Source organism: Pristis pectinata, chromosome 17 (assembly GCF_009764475.1).
Source record: "Pristis pectinata isolate sPriPec2 chromosome 17, sPriPec2.1.pri, whole genome shotgun sequence".
Taxonomy (NCBI): Eukaryota; Metazoa; Chordata; class Chondrichthyes; order Rhinopristiformes; family Pristidae; genus Pristis; species Pristis pectinata.
This window is the reverse complement of record NC_067421.1, coordinates 16,386,044-16,409,425: the sequence shown is the minus strand read 5'-3', so window position 1 is coordinate 16,409,425 and position 23,382 is coordinate 16,386,044. Positions and strand designations below refer to the sequence as shown.

The window sequence follows — 23,382 nt, the reverse complement described above, 5'->3', positions numbered from 1 at the left end:
TCCCAGACTAATATCCCCAGCACTGAGGCAGGCCACAATGTTCACATACATAACACCATATTCAGACACTCTATTCCAAAAATTATCATGTGGACAGTGGAAAAGATTCAAGGGTATTCTCAAAACTTGCCCCATAGCCCATTACTGCTCAAAATAGAACAGGAGAATTCAGGATGGCACTGAGAACCTTAAGCCTGTTCACTGAAGCACACAGGAACACAACATCTCCTAAATGAAACACCCACCCTGTTCAAGTAGCTCCTGCTCCACCTGTAGCATAGTCTTCAGTCCCACATCGACCTCAAAATCTAATTTAATAAAGCAGCAAGTCATCATCAATTCTGAGAGACGGCCCAAGAAGAGGTACCCAAAAGGGCTGCGAAGGACATTGGTGAACAAATTCAGGGCAGAAGTTGAGAATTTTGGATATTGAGGTATATGAGGTTAATGAAGTAAAGTGGTGATGAGGTAAAGGCTCAACCAATGCAAGGCATACAGGCTGAAAGTCCTCCTTCAAGACACATAGAAAATAGGCCCTTCTGCTTTACCTATCTACATGACCATAGCTCAATATTCACCTCAAGAACCATGTTCCAACCTCTCCCCATCTTTCTTGAACCTTCTGACATCTTTTTGAACACATTTAATGACTTTGCCTCCACTGCCTCCTGTGGTGGAGAATTCCACAAATTCTCTGCTCTGAGTGAAGAAATTTCTCCTGATCCTGGTTCTAAATGATCTACCCCATACCCTGAGGCTCTGAGCCTCAACCCATCCTGCTTCTATTTCTTATTAGAACATATGCACATGCAGGATGAAGTTTGTTCACTGACAGTGGAATTGGGTGCAATAGCACAAAAAAAAATCACTTGGTGTGGCAAAAGAATTCTGCAAACTAAAGTTTTGTCAACTATTCACAACTGGAAGGCTTAAAGCTAAACTACAGTCAACTAATTTTTCTTAGTTAAAAAGTGATGCATTTATTGATACAGAGTTTGTAACAAATATGCTTATTCAGCTGTCAACTTGACAACACTGCATTTTCCACTAATAAGTGATGTCAAGTGACTCTGAACTCAAGAACAATCAAATCTAGTAAAACATGCATGAAAACACAAAGAGCTTGCTACAATCCTGAAATACCATCCAGTGGAATATTAGAAGAGCTTCTGTGTCTATGCTATAATGCCAAGCAAACTAACAAAGAAATAATTGAAAAATATGGTTCAAGTCTGTTTTTACTCTCTAAATTTATTTTCTTTGTATGGATTTATTTTCTTTGTATGGGTGAGCAAGAATGGTCAGTTTTGCAGGGCAGGGGATGCAACTTTCTTATCTGGACCAAATTTAGCATTTCCTTCCTAAATCACACCAAGGCAGGATTTCAGCCCTCATCAAACTGGGTGCAAAAACATCAAATAGTACTAACAAAATTTTAACTTGTTAAATTCAAAATCAAAGATAAACAATACAATATTTTATTTTTACAAAACTTGTTACATATTTCTAAACTGGTATAATATTGCAAATTAACTTTCAAGAAATTTAATACCAATTTTGTTTTTTTTTCAGGAACTACAATAGAAATCTAAAATTTATACAAAGTTTTCACACCTGCAGTGTGTTGGTTAAGTGGGATATATTTTAACTTAGTGTCAGAAGAGAAGTATACATTTGGCATCAGTGGGATGAGAAATGCGTCATAACATAATTGCAGCTGCTTCCTTGACACCAAGTAACAATCTACATTGCAGTCATATTTCTTTCTAAAAAGACATTGAAATAATTTTAGGCAGTTATAGGAAATGTAGCTGATATTTAGTGTTGGGGGATAGGGCTACATGGATTTTGAAATAGTCCCTTTGCCACTTATGATATTGAAACATGAGAAATAATCAAAACAGTCTTGCATGTGCAGACTCATTTATTCTTGGTGAGGGAAGGGAAAGCCTTCTCAATGTAGTATCATTTATAGTGGATCGGGACATGTTAGAACCTGCAAGAAACCGGAATTTGTTATCAGATTGAAGCACTCCAGTCTAAACCAGGAAGTTTTAAATTATGATACTAAGTTCAATGTCAAACCATTTTTTTTTTGAGAAAAGCAGAAGTCCAGTGTAGAATGGCACAATTAAAAGAAGAAAATGGTTAGAAGCAAAAACAGTAAATTTCTAAAATCTAAAGGAATGGGCCCACAGATTGAAAAGTTTTTTTTTGAGTGACTGAGAGACTGGCCTTAATTAAGACAATCAAATCACACCATTAAAGATTTACTCTCAGTGGACAAATGTTTTTTGGACAAGATTAATATCGACCATGCTCAATAGGAATGTGGCATTTAGTATTTGGTGGTTAAACACAAACAAAAACTGCTCAGTGGTAACCAGTTAAGATGCTAGTTCAAAGAGCTTCATTTGCATGGCCTTGCTATACAACTTCATGCCTTAAAATGTTTTTCCAAAGTCATGCCTCAACAAGATACGCTTATGGCACAACCTTTTGATGAGCAGCAATTGAATCAGAATCAGATTTATTATCACTGACTAAGTTACGTGAAATGTGTTGTTTGCAACAGCATTACAGTGCAAAGACATAAAATTACAAAAATAAATAAATAGTGCAAAACAAAAAGGAATAACAAGTTAGTGTTCATGGACCATTCAGAAATCTGATGGCAGAGGGGAAGAAGCTGTTACGTAATTGAATAGGAAAAAAATGCAATGTTAGAAAACTGAAATAAAAATGCTGGAAACATTCAGCAGCTCAGACAACATCTGTGGAAAGAAATACAGTTCACCTTTCGGGTCAAAGATCTGTCATCAGAACAGAAAACAACAGAAACTCTTAATTAGCCCATTGGTTCAATGCAACCTGGTACTGGCATCCTTACTGTTTGTCAATTAGCACACAAAAACACAAACACAAGAAAATAAGAGTAGGCCATCAAGTCCTTCAAGCCTGCCCTGCTGTTTAATACACTTATGGCTGATCTATGTTGGTCTCAACTCCTGTTCGGTGCCATTTCTCAATACTCCATTCTTTGATCTATCAAATTTTTATCTACCGCCACTTTAAATACTTCTAATGATCCAGCCTCCACCACCTGCCGGGACAGACAATTCCAGAAATTCACCACCCTCTGCAAGAAGAAATTTCACCTCAGATTGGTGTTGAGAGAATACGTCCACTCTTGGACAAATCTACATCTTGTGGCCATAGTTTCAGAACAGGTCACTAATTTAAGACAAGTGATGAGGAATTTCTTCTCTCAGAGGTCACAAATCTTCAGAATTCTCCAGAGGATCACTTCAAAGTCAAGATAAAGGGGCTTTTAATGTCTAGGAGAACCATCAACTATAGGAAGACGCAGGAGCGGAGCTTCAACCAAGATCAGATAAACCTTGGTCTTACTGAATGAAAGATCCAGTTTGACAGCCACATGGCCTCCAACAGAATCTTTTTTCTTTTGTCATATCCTTATGGGTGATGGACTTCTGAATTCCATCATAACCTTTGGTTGAAATTCATAAAATACTTGACTTTCTCTTTTAGTGTCCCAGTAAAATCATGTAAACCACTAGTATGCAACTCGACAAGAAAATTACAATATTAAAAAGACGAGACCGATTATTTGAAAAAAAAGAGATCGACAAAATACTAGTTAACCGTTTGAAGTTATTTGCCAATTAAAATTTGCGCAAACTCTTAATTTCACATTTATACGAAATGAAGAAATGATATCATCTGGATATTGGTCCAGCCAAGAGATTTCAAAAATCAGACCTACCTAATTTTCTAGGCTGGGTATTTTGGAACATAGGAACTAGAATAGCCCATGTTATTCTGGTTCCTCTGCACCTTAGCACTATTTTCCTACAAATGCTTCATATCTTGGATACCCTTTACAAAGAAAACCTATTTTTAAAGCTCCCAATTATCCCGGCATCTATGGCCTTTAAGGGCTTGGAAAGTGGTAAATGAATTTGAAATTTCTGCAGTAGTATGAAAAAGTGCCTCCTGATTTCGATCATAAATGGTCTATATTTCAAGATGTCCCCATGCTCTTGGATTTCCACACTAAACATTGCTCCGTCTCCTGTATTAACATGCCAACCAGATAGATCTCTCTTATACTTTGGGAAATACATTGCAAGTTTATACCACCTTCCTCAATTTAACCCACCAAGCCCTAATATTCTATTGAAACCATGCTATATCCAAACCTGTATGTCATTTGATGCAATATTCAGATGGAGTCTGACCAATGCTCCAGAAAAATGAAAAATTTCATCTCCTTTCAAAGGACTCCAATCAATCAGTGTTTCTTTGCCACTTTTTGTCATCTTCTCCATTAATAAAAAAAGTTCATCTGACATGCAACATTCCAACACATATCAAAATACAAAAGTTTTGGCTCAGTACGTACAAATTTAAGGTGCATAACTGGATATAATCATCAAGATGAACTTTTGCTCAAAAGGTAACATTTATAGAATGCAAAATTACCAAATATTACGAAGTTGCAATTCAATTATAATTAATCAAAATACCATCCCCTCTGATGTAAACAGGTTTTGTTGACAAGCTGAATTTTTTTTAAAATTGAAATCTGTGACATACCTTGATTATTTGAATTCAACTATTTTACCAAAACACAAACCAAAAAAATGGGAATGGCATTTTATGGATAATCAAGTTTCGGATCAGTACAACAATAAACAATTTACGCACTACACAGAACACAAGTCTGCTGGCAACAGAAAGAAATTGCTATGTTTTCCCTCATTAAAGTAATAAACCTAACAATACTGATTTTCTGAAATATGGATTCAAGAATCTCAAAAGGACACTCGCGGGTGCCCCCAGAAAACACTATGCAAAGATGCATTTCACTGTATGTTTTGAGATACATGTGACTAATAAAGATATCTTAAATTCACATTTTTAAATTTTCAAGAATATTTCAGCATTTTAACTGTATATATCCACAAGTAAGAAAGTAATTTCTAAAATACAGTTCTCCAAAAAGAAAACAAGCCTGTATGACATTGCACATTTCTTCCCCATTTCATTGTCTAGTATGATTGCCTTAACGTTGGAATTACCTCCATGCACGAATTCTGTATAAAGAAGTAAAACTACACAATTTCTCCTCTCTTTTCCACTACTTTCCCTCCTTTTTGCACGTTCTCCTCTTTTCCATTTGCATTCTTTGCCCTCTGGATTTAATTGACAATTCTTGTCTTTCAAAATGCCCTTTTGATTTGCTTCATCTTCCTTGCACTTGCTTACATTTAGGCTTTTCAAAAAGCCTACCAACAACTAGACACAAAGGACAATGTCAAAAACAGATAAAGATTAAGAGCACAAAATATAAATGTGTGCCAAAGAAACAAAAATAAGACAGCAGTGTGTACATCTAGAACTATTCATGTTTAGTGCCAAGCACTGCAAATCAACTAAAATATGCCAATTATCAAAAGTTATAAAGGAATAGCATAATTTTACTATAGTCTGGCATCCATTAAGCAAGTCAGTGCAGAGAAACATTAGAAGGTTAAAATAATAGTTTAAAAAAAGTCAGAAATTCAGCATAGAGAGAGACTGGGCAGACTTGAATGCCGGTATCTGCTTAATGCTCACTTGGTTAAAAAAAGTTAAAAACAAGTCTCTAAGAAACAAACAATTCATTTTTATCTCATGAGTATAAGCCTCAACAATGCAACAATTTCAACACAAACGACTTCAATACAAACACAAGCTCAACTCAGCATAACTACTTAACGTGTACATTATCTGCATTCTCCAACTTATCCACTTCACACTTTCTCTAGTTCATCACCAGGAAGTGAATCACTGACAAAGCAGGTACTTACGATAGGTATTTAGAAAATAAAGTATTTTTGAATTAGATTTTTTTTTAAAGAAAGATCACACGGAAGTACATTGCTATTACAATTAACTCTACAATGGTCACAGCCTACTTAATGAATAGCTGAGAAGTCCAGCACCAAGGCCTAAATAGCAACTGGGCCTTACCTATGGAGCCCCACCTCTGGAACCATCCCAACAACTGGCAAGGCTGGGGAAATCTACCTTTGCCAACTGTAAAAAATTTTAAGATCTATTTAAAATAATGTAAAAAGTTAATTGAACGTTCAAGAAAATAAATTTTAAATGTTTTAATCAAGTTAAAATACATTTTTGTTTAAAAAATAGTGTGACCTTTGCCTCCTCATCTGACGGTTTACAATCTCAATTAAAGTCATTGGGGTTTCAGACACCACCAGGACCAACCCAGTGCAAGATCTCAAAGGTCATTCCTTAGTATTTATTATGCTATATGGAGTTGAACAGCAGAGTGAACTGACAAATTCCCCAAGCTCCCATGTTCGACAATAAACCTGAGGAAGTCTGGGACTTGCAACAGTTGAACACCAAGGGTTCTATACAGCAAATCCCAGCACGATATTGTAAAAGAACTTTCCAAAACGTCCAGGATAACTGTTAACATTTATGTTGCAATCTACCTTACACCTTTGTTGCTATATTACCTGCATAACTGTAGTTATGCATCAAAATAATTCATTTTACATGAAATACTTTGCAACATTAGAAGCAACAGAAAGCACCACATTAATACATTTTTTCCTAAATTTCTCCCACATCACCCCAAAACAAAACTTGGATCTTTTTAATTTGCTTTCACCACCTTGAAGATTGGGTGTGCAAGAACAAAAATAAAAAATTGGTTGAAGCATAAGAAATATGATATCATAAATGTAACCAGTTCCAAACTTGGATGCATGTGCAATTCAAAACTGCTAGATATTGGACACAAGTGGAACAGAACTCAAGTACAAGCGCTCACTGCATATTACTTGACAGGCTAATCAAAGAATTGTTTTTCCAAGCACTATCACATCCACCAAACAACGATCCTGGCAGATGAATTTTAACAAGAGAATGATGCATTCTGGTTCAAGAAATACAAGCAGCAATTGTACTCTGAACAGAAATGGAGCTGTGAAACAGCAAAAAGATTTCAGCAAACAGGTTAACAGGATATTCAAGTATGCTAAAGTTGATAGCGTTGAAAAACTTAACAGAATATTAAATTGTATAGTAGTCATACTAGACTTAAAAAAATTCTGAGCAATATAATTTGTCTAATTCCCAGTCTTTCCTCACTGTAAGATCCCACCTAGTCTATTCACTATCTCCTTACAATCCTAAACAGTCTGAAACTAGTCCTTCTACCACCATACCACCTGTGGGACCCTGGTCAACCCACTGCTGCTATCTTTGTCAATGAGCTACCAAATCAGGTGTCTATCTGGGGTTGGGGCATGTATGATAAACATTTAATTTCACAAGTGCTTTCAGTCTTTTTGTGTTTTATAAATACCTAATGCAAAATACTGCGTTAAAAGAACCTCTGATTTAATCACAAGCAGAATTTGCACAGTTGTGAAACTGTAGAATGTCAAGGATTACCTGTTAGAATCATAGACCCATACAGCACAAAACAGGCCCTTCGGCCCACCATGTTGTGCCATCCATCAAACCACCCTCACACTATCTAAACCTTTCCTCCTGCATATCCCTCTATCTCTCATTCCTCCATGTTCCTATCCAACAAACTCTTGAACGTGTCCAATGTATCTGCTTCCACCACCACCCCAGGTAGTGCATTCCATGCACCAACCACTCTCTGGGTGAAAAACCTCCCCCTGACATCTCCCCTGAACCTCCCACCCATAACCTTAAAGCCATGCCCTCTCGTCTTGAGCATTGGTGCCCTGGGAAGGAGGCGCTGACTGTCTACTCTATCTATTCCTCTCGATATTTTATATACCTCTATCATGTCTCCCCTCATCCTCCTCCTTTCCAGTGAATAAAGCCCAAGCACCTTAAGCCTCTCCTCATATTCCATACGTTCTAATCCAGGCAGCATCCTGGTAAATCTCCTCTGCACCCTCTCCAACTCCTCCACATTCTTCCTATAATGTGGCGACCAAAACTGAACACAGTACTCTAAGTGTGGTCTAACTAGAGTTTTGTAAAGCTGCATCATCACTTCGCGGCTCTTAAACTCAATCCCACGATTTATGAAAGCTAACATCCCATAGGCCTTCTTAACTGCTCTATCCACCTGTGAGGCAACTTTCAGTGAACTGTGAATATGAACCCCCAGATCCCTCTGCTCCTCTACACTGCCAAGTACCTTGCCATTTACCCTGTACTCTGCCCTGGAGTTTGTCCTTCCAAAGTGTACCACCTCACACTTCTCCAGATTGAACTCCATCTGCCACTTGTCAGCCCAGCTCTGCATCCTATCAATATCCCTCTGTAAGCTCCGACAACCCTCCACCCTATCCACAACACTGCCGATCTTAGTGTCGTCTGCAAACTTACTAACCCAGCCTTCCACCCCCTCATCTGTCATCTATAAATATCACAAAAAGTAGAGGTCCCAGAACCAATCCCTGCGGGACACCACTAGTCACTGCCCTCCAATCTGAGTTAGTTGACATAGAAACTATGGTAACATACAAGTTTACATGAAGAGATCTATATAAAAATGCATTTATTAAATGCCTTTCATGATCTAAGGATTCACCAGAGCACTGGACAAACAATTAAGTACGTTTTAATGCAATGTCATAGATTAAGAATTGAAACAGTCAATATTTGATTCTACAAATAGTCCAATCGTGACCAAATAAATCATATTTTTAGTGATGTTGATTGAGGTATAAACATTAGCCAGGTGGCTGAGGATAAGATCCCATGCACTTTTCTGAAACAGTGCCAAAGACCTTTTAAATTTACCCAAGAAAGCAGATGGGACCTCAGTTAGCATTTCATCTGAAGCCAGCTTTGCAGCAAATGCAGCAAAACCTCAGTATTGCACTGAAGTGTCAGTCTATATTTTTGTGCTCAAGTCTCTGGCATGGAACTAGAATGCATAACCTTCTGACTCAGAAGCTAGTGTTACCCATTGAGCCATAGTGGATAGTGATTAAAACAATCTGCTCAATTTGGCTGATAAATACCGGTTGAATCAAATAACCTACTTCTACATTTAATGCATCCCTAAAGAATGGAAGAAGGAAAAGAAAAAGTAAAGCAAAAGCAGCCTAAAACACAACATAATTTTAAATCTTTTTTGCATCAAGGTATCCAATCAGGAAACAATGCCACGTTATCATAACATCAGGAAATGAGTTCTGGTGAAGGGTCTTCAACTGTTTCTCTTTGCATAGAAGCTACCGGACTTGCCAAGCATTTCCACAACTCAATTTGGTTTTTAGATTTCCAGCCACTGCATTTTTTTTGTTTTCAATCAAGAATTCATAATGTTAATGAATGCATAATAATGTACTCTATGAGATGTTAATATCTAATTTCTATTGTACTTCCTTTCAGTGCCTTATGGTTGGAACAAGTGTGGCCATTCAATCCATTAATGTGTCAGCTCTCTACTGGTGCACCTCTCTAATTCAACCCACCAGCCTTTTCTCCGAAAGTGAAAAAAAGTTTTAAGAACGCAGAAACTGGAAATCTAAAAACAAAACAGAAAAGGCTATAAATACTCAGGAGATCAAGCTACATCCGTGGGAAGAGAAATAGAGTTAACTATTCAGGTCAACGACCCTTCGTCAGAGCTCGGAAGGAGACAAAAAAGCTAGTAAAGCTTCAGGGAGGGTGGGGGATGGGGAAATGTCTCTGATCAGGTAAGACTGGGGTGACCATGGGGATAAGCCGTAAACAAGGTCAATGAGTGAACAGGAGCAGTTAGGGAGTGAGAACATGGACAAACGTAGGAGCTGCAGAATGTAGAGCAGGAAGGCATGCCCAGAAGGTCAGCCTTTTCTCTATAGCCTTGCAAATATTTTTCCAGAATATATTTATCCCATTCCCTCTTGAAAGTCAGAATAGAATCAGCCTCCACTGGTGCATTCGGATTCCAACCACACAGTGTAGAAACATTTTCCTCCTGTTACACTCAATTCTCTTTCCCATTATTTTGTACCTATTATCTCTAGACCTCAACTCCTCCAAAGGAAACCTCTTTCCATTATCCATTCATTACTTCCATATAGTCATATAAAATCTCCTCTCAAAAGCAAACAGACTTGCTAAGAAAGTTCAACAGCTACAAATATAAACAGTTAACATTTAAGAAATAGTCTTATTTTAATTTCAAAGAGAAAAAAGCTATCACTCAGTTAAGTTCTTAGTTATTACCCAAAACCGATCAAAAATATTAAAGTAAAATAATAAAGAGAAAAAAAAATTAAATTGAAACATGGTAAGTATCCATGTTCCAGAACCAAGCATGAAAATATTAACAAAGGGCGGGAAAGTATCTCCAAGCTTAAAAAGCGTTTAAACCTGTTAAAACGCTTTAAACAAGTTAATCATTGCTTAGTAGACCAATTAAGTATAAAATCAAAGAAATGCAATAATATACACACAAAATATGCATTGTATTTGCAGCCTGACACTAGCATTACAGCTTCAGTGTGGATATTATGCAGATAAAATATTCAGATAGACAATGGGACATTCCATCTAAATGTTATTGCACTATCACATGATAATGAATAGCAACATGACATAATGAAGATGCAAGGAACCATTAAATACAAAACAGCTCTCCCAAGTGTCACATATCTTCTGCACAATGTAAATTATTGTACAGAGAAAATTATCTAAAGTTCTTAGGCATTAATTACATTCATAACCGTTCTAATAAATGTGATTTTAAAAGAGGCCTAATGTTGAACAATGTTTAACTTTTGTGCTACATTACGGTTGACAAGATAAGTAACCATTTCAAAATGCTTAAAGAAAAAGTGATATTACAACTGGAATAGAAAAAAAAAGCTCCAAAGCTACAGAAGTCTTTACTCTCAATACATTGCAAACAAAAATGTTACACTAAAGTGAACCAATTTTTTCAGGTGCACTGGATGGACAGGTGCATCACCATTGGATATCCAACCAATTCCTTTATTGCGCAGACTCGGCAAGTCTGGGTACAGCCATCCTGCAAGATTCTGACACCAGTTGCAGTTAGATAATGTTAGTATGGAGGGACATAGACACAAAACTGCCCTCGTGTGTCAGATGGGTCAAGACCCAACTAATCAGGCGTGGCACAAATGCAATACTAACATAGTCACTATGCAGGAAGTACCATCCATTCTGATACTTTCCATGTAATTTATAGAGGGTTACAACTGCAGTTACCTATTCCTATTTAAGTGAATCAGTAGAGAAGTGCATGGAGCAGTCTCTCGCACAAGTCACACAAAGTATATGCACCTGCTGGGTTTGGGCTGACCCAAAATACTATTGGACAGGCTGAGGAGGGGGGAGTTACAGGAGAAAGCAGTACCAAAGTCACTCTCAATCACAGGGAAATATTAAAGTGGTGTCACTACCTCTTGCCAATGCCAGCTGCCCAACCCAGGGATAATCTAGGCAGCAGCAATAGGAAGAATGACAACATAGGGATAAAGGCACCACTGCTCCCCCCACCAGATGCAGGTATCAACAATAAGTGACAGCACTTTACAAGGAAGATGGCATTGCCTTCTTCTCATCACACCCACCTCCCCCAGCCCCATATTTCCTCCCTCCCTACTTCTCCCTCTCATGTCACAGACCTTGACCCTTCAAGCCCTCCCCTGAACCACCAACCACTGCCATCCCATCTCCCCCCACCTACTCTCTCCACCATCCCAACCACTGTCACGTTCTCCTTAACCACCACACCTTTGCCCTTCCACCTTCACCCTCCACTGCCTTTCCCTCTCACCCATTCCCACCTGTGCCCACCCTTTGCCTCCATCAGCCCACCCAAACCACTTCTATCCCCTACCATCGTCCCTCATCTACCCATCCACCACCCTATCATGCCCTGCTCCACTCGCTCTCTGCCCACCAGACCCTCCCATGGGCCTGCTCTGCCCAACCCCCTCTCACTAACCCCACTGCCCACTCTCCTCCCTGACCCCCCCACCACAAAATCCTGAACCCCCCCACCCCTCTACCCCACATCCCCCTCACCCAATCCTGACCCCCCTTCTCCCACCCAATGCCCCCACCCCTCTACCCCACATCCCCCTCACCCAATCCTGACCTCCCTTCTCCCACCCAATGCCCCCACCTCCCCCTTCTACCTCACCTCCCCCTCTACTCTCTACCCCACCTCCCCCTCCACCAGCTCTTGGAGCCCGCAGCCTGCCCGGCGAGCTACCGAGGCTTCACCGGGTTTAAGGAAGCCCCAGACGGGGTTGGCAGGGGAAATGCCCCTCGGCAGCGGGGTGATGTGCCCGAGCTGACAGGTTGCCTCCAGCTGGGTGACCCCCGGGGTCCCAGAGAGGGACGGCCACCCGACTTCCTGGTGAAGGCCGGACAGCGCAGGCGGAAGCGCCGCCAACCCTCCTCCTCCCTCCACATAAACACACGGCCGCTGACAGCAGCCGCCGGCCCTCGGGAGGCGTCCCGGCAGTGGGCGGGCGGCTCCCGCGCACTCACCGGCCGCGATGGCAGCGGGCCGTCCTCGCCTCCTCCTCCGCCGCCGGCTGCCCCCACCCCCGCCGCCGCACACTCGGCCCCGCTCCGGCTCCGGCGCCGACACTCTCCGCCACCACTAATATGGCCGCTCAACCGCGCCTCCCCGCCGCCAAAGAGCGCTCAGGCGTGTCGCAAGAGAGTACGCACTTCTCTTCCCGCGCAGGCAACGTGCCAACTGGCTGGATGACCAACCTCTGGGAGTGGGTCCGCACCAGCGGAATGTGCCCTGTGTTGCCTTCCTGGACCGCTGCGCCCCCCCCCCCGCCTCTCTCCCCACGGCCGGGGGCTGCAAACATCGAGCCAGGTGAAGGAAGGGTTTACTTGGTGCACTTTCGGTTTGCAGTCACACAGCACGGGAACGGGCCCTTCGGCCCTACTGGTCCATGCCGACTGAGATGACCCGTTTGCCTCGTATTCCTCCAAGTCTTTCCGATCCATGTACCTTTTAAATGTTGTTAATGTTCCTCCCTCAACCACTTCCTCTGGCAGCTCATTTCCGTATACTGACCACCCTCTGGGTGGAAAAAGTTGCCCCTCAGGTTCCCATTAAATCTAACCCCTCTCATCTTAAATCTTTGCCCTCTAGTTTTTGATTCCCTAACCCTGGGGAAAAAGACTGTGCATTGACCCTGTCTGTGCCCCATCATGATTTTATGCACCTCTATAAGATCACTCCTCATTCTGCTACACACCATTGAAAAAAGTCCCAACCTGCTCAACCTTTCTCCGTAACTCAGTCCCTCAAGTCCTGGCAATGTCCTTGTAAATCTCCTCTGCCACTCTTTCCAGCTTAATGACATTTTCCTTATAGTAGGATGACCAAAACTGAGCACAATATTCCAAATGCAGCCTCACCAACATCTTTTAACTACAACTAGTTTAGTGCAGACACTGGAGACTGCAGATGCTGGAACCTGGAGCAAGAAATCCAGATTAGTTCAGGTGAAGGATGTCAACCGGAAGCATCAACTGTCCATTTCCCTCCGCAGATGCTGCCTGACCCACTGAGTTCCTCCACATATTTTTTGTACTTTCAATTTAGTTCTGCACACAATTCAGTTTTCTTTACACCGCAGGAACCAAAAAAACCCTCCTTCCTGACCCCTGTCCCCTCCTTCCAGACCCCAATCTGTTTTGCAGAACAATTCTATCCATCAGCAAAGCAGGCATGACCGAAATTCTCCAACCCTTCCCACTCAGACGTGCCAGCTCTCTGCCTTCCTGTAGCGCTCCAATATAGCCCTGCACAATTTTAAGGAATAGTGCATCATCGTCTAACTGATACATTATAGCCTCAGATCTCAACAATGCCTTTGACAATTTGCACAAGTAGATAAGGTGGTGAAGAGAGCTTATGGGATACTTACCTTCATTTGCCAGGGCATAGAATATGGTGCAGGGATGGTGTGTTTCAACTTTATAAAACATCAGTTAGATTACAGCTGAATAAATTAGGTACAGTTTTCATCACTACACTGCAAGCAAGACATGGTTGCATAGAAGAAGATGTGGAAGAGATTCACCAGAGTGTTGTTTGGGATGAAGCATTTCAGAGACTGGATAAACTGGGTTTGTCTTCCTTGTAGTGGAGGAGGCTGAGTGGCACCTGTTAGGGGTATACAAAATTATGAGGGGCATAGATAGGGTAGGCAGTGGGAAACCTTTCCAAATAGCATGGCTAATTATAATTAGAAGGCATTGGTCTAGGGTAAGGGGTAAGAGATTTTGAGGGTATCTGAGGAAGATCATTTTCCACCCAAAGGGTGGTTCAAATCTGGAATGCACTGCCTTGCTGGTGAAGGCAGGTACTCTCACAACATTTAACAAGTACAGGCAGTCCCCGGGTCACGTCAGGGTTCAGTTCCTGAGAACCATCTGTAAGATAATTTTTCCCCAAGTCAGAAACATCCGTTTTCTATAACTATCCATATTGCATCATTCTACATACACTTGCTATACTTTCAATTCATTGAATAATTATCCTAACACTACGCATAATTAAACTAATAAAACATATACTGTATCCAGTCATTGATGAATACCACCAAAACATTTTATTACTAGTAGTAGTAGCTTGAAAAATACTTTACGCAAATTCTCCCATACCTTTTTCAAGTTGGATTTCTGTAAGTCAGGTTGTTCGTAACCTGGGGAGTCCCTGTATGCATTCGAGCAGTTGAATCACCAAGGCAGGGGAGGTGGTAAATGGGATTGGTCTGGTTAAGTGCTTAATGGTTGGCATGTACATGATGGGTTGAAGGGACTGTTTCTGTGCTGTGTGATTCTCTACGACTCTAATTTTGGATAACAAGCATTTTCTTTACTGGTAAATTTCAGAGCTTAGTGTACTTTCCTTTTACAGTACCAGATAATAATTACGATTTTACCATTTACACACCTCTTCTAAACCCACCTCTTTTTTTTAAACTTGAATAAGAAAATGAATAATTCAGGAAAGAATCCTGCATCAAAGTCATGTTCCCTCATTCCATATATGTATGTGCAAAGAGATATGGAAAGTACAATAATGAAATTCAATGGTGTGTCATTTCAGCATCAATAGAGTGCTTAAATTTACTAAATTGAAATTAGTCAAATGTTAAAATCTACATTTTAAAGAGATTGTCAGAGCAGCTTAAAAATTAGAATTAGAAACACAAAAACAACAGGAAATACCTAATTTGGCAAAGTACTTCACCATCAGTTTCCTCTGATTATCAATAAAAGAGCATTGGCAGTGCTATCAAGTGACCAATAGTCTATTCAATATGCTCATTTTGGATTCAGTCAGGATTCAGTTATAGACTTCATTACAGCCTTGGTACAAACAAGGACAAAGAGCTAAACCCTAGAGATGTCGTGAGATTGACTGCCTTCAAGTGCAGCATCAAGGAGCCCAAGCAGAATTGAAATCAATGTGGATCAATGATAAAAACAACATTCCATTGGCTAGAGGCATATCTATCATAATAAGTGATTATGGTTGTTGGAGATTAATAGTCTCAATCTGTGGTCATCACAGTAGAAATTCTTCAGGGTAGAGGACTTTGCCTAACCATTTTCAGCTGCTTCATTAATGATCTTCCATTCTTCAGAAATGGGCATGTAAACTGATGACTGTACAATTTTCATTATCATTCACAACTCCTTGGATAATGTAGCTGTCCCTGCCAGCATACTGCAACACCTAGGCAGTTTTAAAACTGAGCTGATACGGCAAATGTCATTTATGCCACATAGGTGCCAGGCAAAGACCATCTCCAACAAAAGAGGCTCTTACCATCAATGTTTATATTCAAAGACATGATAATGTCAAGTCTTCATTATCGGCATAATGCAGGGTTAGTTGGTGGCTGGTGTGTGGCGAGGTGGCAATTGTCACCATTGGTCAGAAACTAATCTCGACAAGCCACATAAAGACTGGGAACAAGTTGGAGACTGGGTACTCTGTGGTGAATGGCTTACCCAACTCAAAGGCATTTCCATCATCTTTAAGGCCCATCAGCAATATGATGGAATACCCTTGACAACAGGACAAGTGCAGCTCTAACAATGCTCAGGAAGCTAGACACCATCCAAGACAAAGCATCATAATGAATTGGAACCTTATTCTCTATACTAAACGTTATTCTTTTTCCCCATCGGCATATTACGACTGTGGTCTATACAATTTACAAGATGCACTGCAGCAACTCACCAAAATGATGACTGCACCATTTAAAAGGACAAGAACAGCAAACAATTGTCACCTTTGTTAAACACAAACTATTCTGACTTCTTTAACATTTGAGCATTGCTGAAATAATGGAACTCTACCCAAAAGCACCGCAGTACATTCGCCCTAATGCCTGCAGTTGTCAGAAATGTGGCTCAGCAGCACCTTGTCAAGGGTAAGTAAGGAAGATATTCAATGTTCCACATACTTTACATTCCTCAATTCATCAAGAAATACATTTTCATTTTGAGTTTCAGTATGTTGTATGTTTACTGGCAAATAAGCAGTTTATGTCATAGGACTATTCTGCAACCTTAATTTCTCTCTTTACAGGTGCTGCTGAACCAACTGTATATTTCCAGAACTTTCTGCTTTTATTTCATTATCTGAGAATTGCAAATAAAAGGTGTTGATCATAATGTTCTTTAATTAAAATTTATCTTGGGTTATTAACAGTAATGCCTCATGTTTCTAATTTCTTCTATGTTGTACTTAATGTTATCAAAACTAATATTCCCCTTAAGTATTATATCATTTTAAACAGCAAAGACCCCACAAAAAGAAACAGGACAAATTTGGTAGCAGTTAAAGCACTTCATTTCCTAAAGTCAGAATGAACAGAAATGGGCTTCACTGGGTTAATTACTGCAGAAATAGTTGTAATCTAAATCAACCTATCAAAAACAAATTATTTACAAATTGATCAAAAGCTTCCCAAAGGGTTTTAGATCATTCTGACTGGTTCATAATATCTCCATTTGGAACAAGAAGCAGTATTTCCTACTTTTTTAAAAAAATGTTCTTGTAAAAGGGATAATGGAAATCATCCTCCCCCTCCCCCCCCCCCCCCCCCCCCACACACACACCAACAAAATTGTTGAGACCAGGTCAATTGAAAATTTCAAAAAATTATGTTTAATATAACAGAATAGTAATGACATTGAAGGAGGCCATTATGATTGTTGAGTCAGTACTGGCTCTGTGTAAGAGCAGTACAGCTAGTCTTTCTCCCTTCCTCTGCCCCCCACTCCCCCAACCTCCTCCTCCCATTGTCCTGCAAATTCCTTCTTTTATGATACTAATCCAGATCCCTTTTGAATTTGGCAATTTAACCAACCTCCTTTACTACCCTGGCAGTGCATTCCAGATCCTGCATGAACAAATTTCTCTTCATGTCACTTTTGGCTCTTTTGCCAATCGCCTTCATTCTGCATACCCTAATTCTTGAAATGTGAGCAGTTTCTATCTGTCTACTTAGTCTATACCCTTCATGGTATTAAATACCTTTATCTAATCCCCTCACTGCCTCCTGTTCCCAGAGGAACAACCCCAGTTTCTCTAATCTAACGCATAACTGCTGTTCTTCCTCCTGGGACTCGTTAGTAACTCCCTTCTGCACCTCCTTTAAAGCCTTCATGTCTTTCCTAAAGTGTGCTATTCAGAACTGGACACAATACTCCAGTCGTGACAAGTGTTTTATAAATGTGCATATCACTTCCTTGCTGTTGTACACCATGCCTCTATTTTTGAAACACAGGATTGCGTACATTTTTTAACCACTTTCTCAACTTGCCCTGCCACTTTCAACAAACTAGGGATCTGAACCATCTGAACTCTTTGATTTTCTATCCCTTTTAGAATTGTGCCTCTAGCTTATCTGCCTCCCATTTTCCTACCAGAATGAAATACTTTGCATTTCCCAGCATTAAATTCCATCAGCCATCCATCCACCCATACCAATAGACTTTTTGGGTAGGGTTGACTGTCCATTTCCCCTCCATAGATGCTGCCTGACCCGCTGAGTTCCTCTAGCTTTTTTTACATTCAATGAATGATGAGGTCAATTTGGTCTTCAAATGTTATTGGAAAATGGGTTCTCCTGAAGTCTTTTAACCGTCCTTGTTGTTTGCAAAGTATGCTGCATCTGTATTTTCAACAAATTTTAACATTGTGATTCCTATCCCCAAGTCTAAATCAGTTGTATATGGAGAGAAGCACTGATCCATGGGCCATTCCTAGAACATAGAACAGTACAGGCTCTTCGGCCCACAATGTTATGCCGACATTTTATCCTGCTCTAAGATCTATCTAACCCTTCCCTCCCACATAGCCCCCTATTTTTCTATCATGTGTCTATCTAATGCGTCTATGTGTCACCTTCAACCTTTCATCGGTAATGTATCCTGAGTTAAACCTAAAACTTAGTTTGTGGCCCATCAATTAACTGCCACCTTATATATCATGGTTGTGCAGCTGATTTCCAAAGGACAGGTTAGTCTTTTGCAGGTTTAGCAACTAGAGCAGCGTAAGGACTATTTCTGCAACTCGTCATGTATTGGAGATAAGGAGGAGCTGATCAGCCTGATTTCCCACCTCTCATCTTTATCATGCAATTCCTGCTGTAAACACTTGCACTTTGTCATCCAGGCAAGAGAGATAAATGTTCCTTGGAGTTAAACAGCTGTAGACACTTCGTGTGAAATACTACAGGTGAATAATGGTTACTTGGACAAGGTCATGCAATCCAAATGTATTCTAGCAATGATTACAGGACAAAAGATGGAGGACTATGCAGGGATAGACTGAAGTAGTCTATCCATAATTCTTCAATCACGAATAGTCAAGTTTCACAATATGTCTCAACTTTAGTTCTCAGTTTTACTTATCATCACAGCTATTAGCAAGTTGAGGTTATTATTATCAACTAATAATATGTGTATAGCCATAAAATATAATGTTGAGGCAGACCTGTATATTTGTACAAAAGAAAAATACCTGGAAGTAATGCTTTTTGTAATGTGCATATCTTCTACATTACTGCACACAGATTGTCTGGAAATTTACCCAGGATTCACTTACTGATCACTTTTCAGCAATCTTCCCTGAAAGTGTATGTAAAGTATATTGTGTGAGAATAGGATGTATTTGGCTCCAATATTCTATTCTTTCCATCTCGCAATTAAATAGTCTTTCAGGATTCATGCATGAAGTTTGCCTGCTTGCTCGTGTGTACATCAAAATGCACCCAGCAACTAATCAGCTCATTCAAGGGGAGAAAAATCAAAGATCATAAGCTGAAGAAGTAACTTGAATTTAAAATGTGGTATGCTAATGGTTATATTTTAGACGCAAATTTATTTTGCATTGGACTGGATTTGCCATCGTTAAAGAGTACAATTTAGGTTCAAATCTGAAATCTTGATTCACTTTTCATGTCAATAATAACTAGATCTGCAGTAAAACATGTTTCTTTTTTAAAGGAGTATTTTCAAGAGATGATAAACATGGCTTGTAATCTTCCTGATGACCAGTGTTTGCAGATATATGCGAGAAAACCAGTTCTTCCATAAGAACTATTTCCACACCCACTCGCAAACGTACTTTGTTTCAATGAGTCAATTATTTTGCACTAACGTGAAGTGATTCACAGTTCAGTGACACTGCTTGCCTTCAGGACTGGATGACTCACTGAAAGATCAGGAAATTAGTTTTGGAAAATGTGTAGGTGGACCATGATCTACAATTGTGGTTTAATGTGTTTTATCTTGTGGTCCCTTTCCACGTATCAATTCCAAGTGCAAATGTTCCCAACAACCATTCAAACTTTACGTCTACAGATATATTTTATTTAATTTTGAACAGCAATTTCTTATCTGGAATAATTTGTAATTATCAGTGCATTTGTGACATATGAATATTGTGCTGTTTGTTTCTGGTTATATATAGCAGAGGTGTAACCAAGAATCAATACAAAACCCTGAATCAGTAAGGTATTTTGTACATTTTTGCCACTTATCTCCTTGCCTTCTGTTGTGTCAATTTAGTGCCCATAAATATCTAATGACACTTCGCTGTTTCTAAATTGTTGACCCCAGTTCTTACCTTACTTTGTGTAATGAGCAATTGTTTTCTTTACCTTCTTTTCTATCTCTTCATCAGAAAAAAAGTCATATCAAACATTTTCGTAGGACCACCATCCTGAACTTCTACATTGGAGATGCCATATATAATTCAAGCAATATTGGTTTCAAAGTCTTCTGATCATTTTAGTGGGGTTGACCCAATAGCCATTGTCATATGCATAAGGTACATAGCAATTTGAGATAAAGCATTTCTTCATGACATCAGCAAAGTAAACAAGCTATTGAATTTCCTTGAAGATGGTTCTGTAGCCAATAACACATAAAAACAGAAAATGCAGGAAATACTCAACAGGTCAGGGAGCATCTGGAGAAGGAAACAGAGAATGATCTTTCATCAGTACGTGAGTTTAAGTATTTTTGGTTTTCTGAGGTGTTCTTTTATGTGATATAATTTTTTTAAATGTTTTAAACATTAATGGTATGGTTAACTTTCAATTGTTTCTGAATGACAGCAGGTTCAGTTTGGTGGCAGTGGGATTTATGGCCAGAAAGTCTTGCAGCACACAGGTTCTCGCTGATCAAGTTGAAGTCATCTTCCACAAGGATTGTCATACAGGGGCACCAGCCGAAGATGGGGTTAAGTTTATCAGGTAGCTGACCCGCAAGTGTGTGAGGTAGGTCTTCCGTTAATCCCATATTTCACAGGCCTTCCCTTGTTTCCAGGTTATGTTGGCTGTCCTCTCCAAGGCTGATGCTGGATGCCTTGGATCTTTTTTTATTTTCTTGACTCTGGGTCCCATATGATATTGAGATTTATTTTTTAGTCACATGTACATTGACACACACAGTGAAATGTGTCTTTTTGCATTACAAGGAATGTGCTGGGGGCAGCCCGCATGGAGAGAACGTACAAACTCCTTACAGACAGCAGCGGAATTGAACCCGGGTCGCTGGCGCTGTAATAGCATTGCGCTAACCGCTACACTACCGTGCTGCCACATACTAGGCCAGCAGTGGCCAAGGTTTTGGAGTCACCAGAGCAAACAGAGCACTGTTGGTTCCCTCCTAATGAAAACACTCAGGCTCTCTGCATGTCACCCTGCACGCAAGGTCCACCTATGCCAAGGCCAGTCCATTGAAGCACAAGAAGTAGAAGCTGGAGTAGGCTCTTCACCCCCTCGTGCCTGCTCTGCCATTCAATAATATTATGGCTGACCTTTTACCTCAGCAACACATCCCTGAACTAACCCTATATCCCTTGATTACCTAACAATCTACTGATCATCAACTCAAATATACTCAATGACTGATCCTCTACTGTGCTGCTTAAGTAGAGAATTCTAAACATTCACTACCTCCTGGGTGAATTTCTTCCTGCCTCTCTCCTGAATGGCTTCCCTTTCTTTTGAGACCATTAGTCCTGATTCTCAACAACGTCACAGGAAACATACCCTGATGGACACCTTAGGAATTTTCAACATTCTTTTAAGCTCAAAAGAGAATAGACCTGGTCTGTTTAATCCCTCCAACTACAACAAACTTGCTATCTCAAGAATCAATCTAGTGAATCTTAGCCTGAGCCCCTCTATTGTAAACATACCTTTCCCGAGGTTGGAGAACTAGACCCGTGCATAATACTCCGGATACAACCTTGCCAGGGCTCTATAAAATTGGAACAATTTGTACTCAAAACCTCTTGTGATAAAGAACAACATACAATTTGCCTTCCTAATTGTTTGCTGGATCTGCCATTAAGTTTCAGTGATTTGTGTTGGACACCCAGGTCCCTCTGAACACCGCAAGTTTTCAGTCTGTAAGCATTTAAAACATACTTTGCCTTTCTATTTTGTTCCACCAAAGTGGATGACCTTATCTTTTTCCACATTATATTTGTCCATATTATATTTGCATCTGCCATGTCTTTTCCATTCAGTTAACCCTGAAGGCTCTCTACATTCTTCATACAGTCCACACTGCAACATAGCTCTGTAACATTATATATGGATGGATATATGACATGATTCCCTGACTGAAATCAATGATATAGATTGTGAACAGCATTGATTCTTGCAATATCCCACTGGTCACAGCCTCCAAACCTGAGAATGACCTATTTATTCCAACTGTCTGTTTTCTGTCAACCAGTGCTCACTAATATTATTCCTGATAATTTGCACTCACTTCAAAATCTTGCGTGGCACCTTGTTGAAGGCCAGCTGAAAGTCCAAATAAGCACATTAACTGGTTCGTGCTTTTCTATTCTGCTAGTTAGGAGCTCAACAAATTGCAACAGATTTGTCAAACATGTTTTTTCTTTCATAAATCCATGTTGACTCTTCACAATCCTATTACTATTTTCTACATTCTCTGTTGTCATTTTATTTATCATAGTTTTCCCTTTTACTGATGTTAGACTAACTAGTCTGTGGTTTCCTTGTTCCTCTCTCCTTCCTTTCTTGAGTTCGGGGTTATATTTGTTTCCTTCTAAACAGTTCTAGAACTAATGGAATATTAGAAGATGACAAGCAGAGCATCTTCCTTCTCCATTGCTACGTCCAAAAAAGATTTATCACCCTTCAGTCCTATTAATTTCTCCAATACTGTTTTTTGGTTATGCTAATTTCCTTGAGCCTCTCATTCACTCTCGGCCTGAAATCCTCCACTCTTACTGGTAGCGTCCGTGGAAGAAGAAACAGAATCAACCTTTCAGTTCAATGACTTTTCATCAGAACTGTGAAAAGTTAGAAATAAAAGTAGAGCTGCAGAACAGATCAGATTAGTTTATTGCCATGTATACCAGGATACAAAGAACTTCTTTGCTCATGTGAAGCTCACATAATGAACAGTTTACATGGTCCTAATAAGTACAACAATAAATACAGCAGTGAGTGCAAAACAACAAAATGGTGCAAGTAGAAGGGGTAGGGAGTAGACTGGGGGTGGTGATCGTTCAGAGAGAATAAGAGGAATGGTCCATGATCAGAAGCATGGATGGTCTCCGCAAAACAGATGCAGCAGAGACAGCAACTTCTAGCATTTGCTTCAGAGTGCTTACTGTACATCATCCTTGATCCTCCCCTGTTCCTTCCCCTTCACTGTAGTTGATTGGCCTCTCAACATATATGCTGCATTTCCCACACCTCTGCTCTCACCATATCTTATCTCAGGATATCTGATCTCAATGAAACGTACGACATTCTGAGAGGGTGT

General features: G+C 40.0%; 1 protein-coding gene across 2 annotated transcripts in view; it reads right to left on the bottom strand.

Moving 5' to 3' along the window:
- Window positions 1-12,691, bottom strand: part of taok3a (TAO kinase 3a) — a 104,215-nt gene extending 91,524 nt beyond the window's left edge. For both annotated transcript variants that reach the window (XM_052032238.1, XM_052032239.1), the window contains exon 1: window positions 12,556-12,691. The gene's annotated coding sequence lies outside the window, so the exon portion shown is untranslated. The remainder of the gene's footprint in view (window positions 1-12,555) is intronic.
- Between the last annotated feature and the right edge of the window lie 10,691 nt (window positions 12,692-23,382).